The sequence below is a fragment of the Oncorhynchus nerka genome, linkage group LG11, assembly GCF_034236695.1.
Source record: "Oncorhynchus nerka isolate Pitt River linkage group LG11, Oner_Uvic_2.0, whole genome shotgun sequence".
In the NCBI taxonomy this organism is placed as follows: Eukaryota; Metazoa; Chordata; class Actinopteri; order Salmoniformes; family Salmonidae; genus Oncorhynchus; species Oncorhynchus nerka.
Window position 1 is genome coordinate 43211866 of NC_088406.1, and position 7817 is coordinate 43219682.

Sequence of the window (7817 nt, forward strand, 5' to 3'; positions counted from 1 at the left end):
GAGAGTCATGTGAATGTGCATAGAGGCACTGCAGATAGTCTGGATGACTGAGAACTCGTCCCCCAGTGATGAACTGGTCCGTCCTCACTACGCATGAACATGGGAATCATTATTCGGAGAGACTGTTTCTGTCCTGCCCTTGACTTTGGTGCAGGCCATGTGATGTCCATGCCCTCTTTATCACAAAACTCCCTGATCTTCTCAAAAATATATGTTTGTCTAGTTGTGTCCAGTCCATATTGTGCTTGTACAGGCATCTATGGAAGGAAGGATGTCAGCGTTGCACAGCAGTGTCGTGTCTTTACTATCATTAACTGAAGACTGATAGTTTTTATCAAAGATTCTCTGTAATTAGTTATTATGCGATTAGACTGATTAATCATGTAACCGTAATTACTAGTAAGTCGGGGCACCAAGGAAAAATATTCAGATTACAAAGTTATCATTTCCTAAAATAACTTTTCAGATATTTTATCTGATCAATTAGTCTTCGAAATAATTAATTATTTACTTTACCTCACGTTAGTCTCATTCCAAACGTCATAAATTGTTGGTTATCTGCACGGACCGAGTCTTCACTATGAGTCATCCATACATCAATTGTCTTAAATCATTTATTTATTACCAACTAAGTAATTCACAGAAATGCATAAACAAACAAACAAGGTAAATGTGGTTACATGAAATGATAGGAGAATGTGCCCTAATGGGCTAAACCAGCATGGCAGCTTGTTAGACAAAAGGGGAAGTGGGGGTCAACTAAGAAGTCACTCCAAAGTGATAATTATAACAATTGAATTGCTAATCCTTTGCACATGAACACTCACTCATCCGGGAACAATTGCAATCAATATATATATTTACGCTCATTGTGTCATCTTGATCGCTGGTGAAAAGTTAATTTATTTTGTAGAATTGTCCGTCTCTCTCCCTCTCTGTCGTGGTTATAGTGGTTGGTTCAGAGTGACATTCATTCGTTTCGTTATAGAATGGATGTTTCGGCGGTTGTCGTTCTTCGCGTTCAATGATACCTAATTCCTAGCTGCAGACTAGTAATTAATATCAAAGACTTGTTCTTATTCTGTCGGTATCGATAGTCTAAGAATTTAATCATGTGGTATGGTTAAAAGATTCAGCAATGGTCCACAAACTTTGTCCTCCTAATGGAGAAAAACATGGTCTGCAACCTTTAGCCATCTCGTAATTGAGGTAAGCTCGGTCTGCTGATCGAAAACCAGAGTGGGTGTTTTATTCAGAATGGCAGAAAAGGCTGTCCCAGGATGTCTGACCCTAACTGGGCTCAGGGGCGGTCCTCTGATTTAGTTAACTCCAATCCCCTTTTTGAGTTTTCCCTCATTAAACAGTCCAAAATCACATTGTAAAATTGTGTAAACAGTATCATACTCACTCATTCATCTTATACAACAATTAGATGTAAACCTCATATCTGAGGCTATTATATAAACAGCGTTATGGTAATGTGGCCACACCGTCTCCCATGAGCTTCCCCAAGTTGTAACAAACGGACCAGTTCGTAGCTGGATTCTTCACCGTTCTTTTATACTTTCTCCGGAACATGAAATGTTCGTACCTCAAGTTCTATGAGGTGGAAGGATTTCCTTTGTTCTCCATGAAAATCTACTCTCTCTATACTGTGTGGCCATGTGGCAGGGTCTTCTCAGGAATTTACGACCTCTGACCACAGCAGCCTAGTTGAAGGAGGCAAGGGGGAGGCAGGGAGAGGGGGATGGGGTTGCTATACCCAAAGAGGCTAACATCATGACAGCAGCTAAAACCTGGTCCCAGCTGAGTCCGAACGCTCCTTGGCGACAACACCAGGCTCCAGAGCATCAAAGCTGTAAAACAGGAAAATAGACCAAAACATTTAGACGACATTACATCCTTGCATAACATCAATTCACCTCCAAAGTTTAGATAAGAATAACCTCATACAATACAATGAAAATTATATTCACCTGAAGTGCTGGTACTGCTTGATCTGTAGCAGCGGCCTGAATTACTGAGTTAGGTGTTGTTGCCAGCCATATCTTTCCACCAGCACTGTACCATCCTCCAGTCCAACCAGCTGTGGGATGTTGGTCCCTGTCACATGGCTGTCCTTCACCATGCCAGCAATCCTTGACAAAGTGTTCACTCTGGTCTTTCTGAAGTGCTGCTTGATGAGGCCGAAGAACCAGTCGGGGGAAAACTTGATGTGGACTGTGATCAGGAATTGAATGTCCAGACTGTGGTGGAGCTTGTGCATGGTACAGTATTAGCAATACATACATCAATAGAAATACAAAGACCTGTGCAAGCAGAATGAAATGCATCCTGATGTCTTTGCTTGCTGGTTCAGTAGGGCCTCTCCCAGGGACAAAGGCAGGTCTTGACAGGTGGTATTGCAGTCAGCAACCATTTTTTGGTTGACAGACCGCTAACTCTGAACATGCAGGAGATGCTGATCTTGCTTGTTCAGCTTAGCCGATTTAACAGCAACTGGCAGATTGGCAGATCTGAATATCTTATAGTTGTTCCTTTGGCACTGCTAGCACAAGGCTGTCATCGACTTAGTGCTTGAGATGTGGAACAGCGATTTTCTCCACGGATTCCTGAAGGCATGTACAGTGCATTCAGAAAGTATTCAGACCCCTTCCCTTTTCCACATTTTGTTACATTACAGCCTTAAAATGTAGGAAATAAATATTTTTCTTCATTAATCTACCCACAGTACCTCAGTACCTCAGCTCCTGACAGACGGGTGGCTCTGGCAGCTCCGGACAGACGGGAGAACCTGGAGGGAGGAGACGGAGAGACAGCCTGGTGCGTGGGGCTGCCACAGGACCCACCAGGCTGGGGAGACCTACAGGAGGCCTGGTGCGTGGAGCAGGCACCGGATGCAACAAAAACACTAAACAGAAAATAACTACCCACAACCCATAGTAGGAAAACAGGCTGCCTAAGTATGGTTCTCAATCAGAGACAACGATTGCCAGCTGCCTCTGATTGGGAACCATACCAGGCCAAACACATAGAGATAGAAAACATAGAACACAAAACATAGAATACCCACCCCAACTCACGCCCTGACCAAACTAAAATAGAGACATAAAAAAGGAACTAAGGTCAGGACGTGACAACAGGACTAAGATTGAATCCTACTACACCGGCTCCGACTCTAGTCGGATGTGTCAGGGCTTGCATTCCATATGTATCCTCCAAAGCATGCAAGGATGTAAATTTTTTTCAAATAATGTTCAGTTTTAAATGGCGCGATTACCACATTTTCCGAACCCTGATGAATAAGCTGGACAGTCTTTTCGAAAATCGTGAACAATTACGGCGATGGCCTAGGTTATCGTTGAGACATACCCCGGAACAACAACAAGTTCGAAGGCGGATCTTTCCCTGGCAGGAAATATTATTCAAATGGGTTACTTAATTCAAACATGTCTTAAAGGTTGTACGAAATATTTTGGAATTCAATAAAAGGAATGTTTAAAAACGGTATCTCACCCTTTAACTATGGGAAAAACCTATTTAACAACGTCTTCCAGCTCTGTCGCGAAGTAAAATAGAATCAGAGTGTTTGTGTGTGTGTGGGGAGGGGTCTTGAGGCGGAGCAACAGGCGTGTGTGTGTGTGTGTGGTTGGGTGTGTGTGTAACATAAATCCTAAGGTTGGGGGGGTCCCAGAACTCTTATCTGTAGAGAACCGTTTGAAACCAAGGTGTGCACTATCATGCATAAGGCATGTCGAGATATCAGCCGAACAGCGGGGGTTAAACATAGATATCTCTAATCTGCGGCCCCCACACACCCCGTTTGCAGACAGAATGTCACGACATCCCCTCCTGTTGTTTGAATTCACAGCCTGTGTTCTCTAAACCAGACATACATGGGTTGGGGTGTAGCATACATCTCTCAAAAAAACTCATTCCGAACTTTTAGATAGTTAGGGACAGAACTATTTTTTAACGTTGTCAGCATTGCTTTAGCGCAAACATAAAGGCCCGAATATTGAGCTGCACGGACAGATTAAAATAATAATAATAATATTCGGAATAAGGGAATCTCGCATAATGGATATTTCTGGAGGTGAGTAAATGAAAAAAACATATTTAAAGATTTTTTTTGAATATTATTGGAATATTAAACCCTAGTTATTTGGGTATTTCAGGCCAAAAGCCCAATATAGGTAAAAAAAAAAAAAAAAAGTGTAGATATAGCGTATAACTGTTAACATTGTCTAATGGAATCTAGGATCCCCGACATTTACGCAGCTTTTACGCGATTTACCTGATCTGGAACATGATGGGGGTTCGCAGGAGCAAAAGTCTGGCAGACAATCACCAACGGCCTTTTTTCGTTGTAAGTCCTTATAATTAAACACATACCCAATAAATATTTATATATAAACATTTTAAAAATAGGTTGTACTATTTTTTAAAACTATTTTATGTATTTACAGCCGACATACAGCCCTTTATGATAAAGGATGCGTTATGGACAGCTGACACGCAGGACTTTGATGCAATTCTACCGTTCTGTACGAGCGCTTTTTCAAACTCACCGCGAATCCAGGGAACATCGACCCCCTCCCGACATATTCCAGACCCCAACAGGCAACGATCAACTGTGGCCCAAGTACACTGCTCAGAATCAAGCCCACCCGAAAACTACTGTTGGGCCGGGAACTTGCTGCTTCACGAGCCGGCGCTCCAGGGACAAGGTATGGGACCATTATACAGTTTTGTTATTAGTTATCAGCCTTTTTATTAGTTATAGATCTGTTGATAGCCTATGTTAAAACAAGGACAAATAATGTTTTTTCAGACTGCCCGAGACAGACCCAGCAGAATCTGGAACGCTAGAGGGAAAAAGTCACACACCCCGGTTTCGCGATTCGTCACAACAAGCGCCAAAAAGCCGAGGTATTTTAACTATGTACTGTTAATATATATTATTATAACGGAAAGGTATTTGACATTTGTATGTAGCTAACATATATATTTTTATATCTAATAACGTAATTATGTATGTATTATTTTCATTCAGACTCCGCACCGGCGAAAAACGGCACAGACGACCACATAAATCTAGAGCTGGGCGATTCCGGCGCCCCGAGCATTCCGAATGAAACACCCAAGAGACCTGTTTTTAATGACATGTCAGATGTTGATGACCAGCTATTCTGTGATGCGGCCAACCTTATAGACCCAGTCAATTCTACGGCCTCAATACCTGCAGCCGAACAAGAAAGGTTTTTCACATTATTTTCCAGGGCTTTGAAATCGAGGAATGTTTTGCTATACAAACGACTGGGGGATTTAATTGAGAGACAGTACAGAGACGATATGTTATTCTGGCATAGAACAATTCCACGCATGTTAAACAGCAACCCCATTAAAAACGCAAATACAGACGCTAAAATCATACATGTAACACCAACCATTACAGAAAGAAAAAAAAAACGAACACTCTTAATTATCCAAAATGGCAGAACTAACGCAACACGGGGAGACAGTTGAAAGCCTCTTATCCCAGATTCCAGACGAACTCCTAGAAGTTATAAGACGTATGAACGATTCAGGAACGTTAGATGAAAGCATATTAACACAGATTCCAGCCGAACTCTTAGAAATGATTAATCGTATGAACCAGTCAGGGGGGTTGAGGAAAACATGTTATCCCAGATTCCCGAACCCCTCATAACCTTAATTAATCGTATGAACGCGAGTCAGACAATTTCGGGCCCGACAACCCCGACAGCGATAGAACAACCCGTAACGCCTAGGTCCGTAGAGTCTGAAACGCCACAAGATGTTTTTGGGGAATTGGACAATTATCTAATAAATCTGGCGGCAGATGTTCATGATAGACGTGTCAGGGTTGTGTACAGGAATAAATTCAACAATACAGAGATTCGACAGTTTTTCAATTTCCTATGTGTGAATCAGAATCTTGACTATGCTGTATTTTACATGATGATAATGGACACTCTGAATGACCTGTTAGAAACAGCAAGAGATTATGGCGAACCTCGTGATGTCTTACAGTTGGAAATATGTGGAGATGTGCCTGCATAATTCAGTATCTCTTATTTTACCCAATGGCGAAGCAGATCTTGAACAATTTACAGCGCTGGTAGAACGCCTTGTTCAGTCAAATTTAGCCATCATAGCCGATCGAACCCTAGAGCTTGTAGTGCAAATAATACGTCAACCACAGGGGGGCGGTGGGCAGAGAAGGAAGCTTGATAGCCTAATGCAGTCAGAAATCATAAGCAATAAAAGGGCCTACCTCATAAACGTTCACAATCCCGATAATAAGCTATGTTTTGCAATAGGCCTAGCGCATTTACTTAACCCCGGATGTACTGATCTGACGGCATTGCAAAAGGCTAGAGAGATCCAAACGGCGGTGGGTCTCGGGATCCATGAAGGCGTGGCATTCTCAGACATTGTCAAATTTGAAAACCTTCTGAATATCAAGATTGTGGTTTTGTACCACAGTAGAGCTAATGCAGCTCTCTTGAAGTTCCAAAACACCCCCCAACCGCACCCCCAGATTCTGTACTTTTATGTGCAAAACGAACATTACTATGCCGTTACAAACGTCACGGCGTTCCTAGGGGCAACCTATGTGTGTAGATCCTGCCATACCGGCTACAGCCGAAAGGGGGGGGCACTCGTGCCGTTATAACTGTTCTGTATGTCAGGATGCCGAGTGCCCTATGCAGACCCTAAACTTGACACCCTGTGAGGATTGCCATCGCACATGTCGTTCGACCTACTGTTACGATAAACACAAAATTGAAACATGGCACCCTAAGGCCTGTAAATCTGTAAGCATTTGTGCAATTAACAAGAAATGCCCAAAATGTCATTGCAATTACAGCCTTAAAATAGATAGCCCTAAACCACATGTTTGTGGAATCCTACAGTGTCCAATCTGTAAAGGGGGTCTGAAAAGCAGAAATGCTGAAGTGGTTCAAGAAGTGCCACACGAGTGTTATATTCAGCCATTGGCTGAAGATGAACCTTCAGAGAAATATGTGTTCTATGATTTTGAGATAAATCAACAATCGGGGGATCATTTGCCTATTTTTGTATCTACCATGACATTCACGGGGGAAAAGTGGTCTGCAGAAGGATCCAATTGTGCACTACTCTTTCTAAAACATTTTAGAAAACCACAGTACCGAAACTTTACGTTCATAGCGCACAATGCTAGAGCCTACGACTCATACCTTCTTCTGAACCCCTTGATACAGCAAGGCATAGCGCCGAGGGTCCTAGCGCAAGGGAGTAAAATCCTGTGTTTTGTAGATCCCGCCTTCAACCAGAGATACATTGACAGTTTAAGCTTCTTACCCATGAGATTGGCTCAAATGCCAGAGGCCTTGGGTTTTGAAAACTCTGTGAAAGGCTGGTTCCCCCACTTCTTCACATCTGAGGAGAATCTACACTATATAGGATCATATCCCAGCCCAGAAATGTATGGGTGTGATCAAATGTCTCCCAAAGAGCGAGAGAGATTCATGACTTGGTATGAGACAGTAAGATATGGCACCTTTGATTTCCATAAAGAGATGGAATCATACTGTGACAATGATGTGGTTATACTTCGTGAAGGATGCCTCAGATTCAGAGAAGAGGTAATCAAAGATGCAGGTATTGACCCTTGGAGTTGTACAACGATTGCATCGGCATGCATGAAAACATACCGTACACACTATATGCCGACATCCTCTATAGCGATCCCCGCCTGACAACTACCGACGCCAGTTCAAGGCCTACTCTAGTGGGTCCATTCA

General features: G+C 42.6%; 1 long non-coding RNA gene across 2 annotated transcripts; it reads right to left on the reverse strand.

The window, feature by feature from the left end:
- Nucleotides 1–600: 600 nt before the first annotated feature.
- LOC115136921 (uncharacterized) lies at nucleotides 601–6658 on the reverse strand. Of its 2 annotated transcripts, XR_010465073.1 has the most exons (4): nucleotides 6302–6658; nucleotides 2735–2874; nucleotides 1977–2612; nucleotides 601–1856 (listed from the first exon to the last, which is right to left on the reverse strand). It is a non-coding gene; the product is annotated as an uncharacterized LOC115136921 (long non-coding RNA). The 2 variants fall into 2 exon arrangements; XR_003864728.2 differs by lacking the exon at nucleotides 6302–6658 and having other exon boundaries at nucleotides 2735–4259.
- Nucleotides 6659–7817: the final 1159 nt, after the last annotated feature.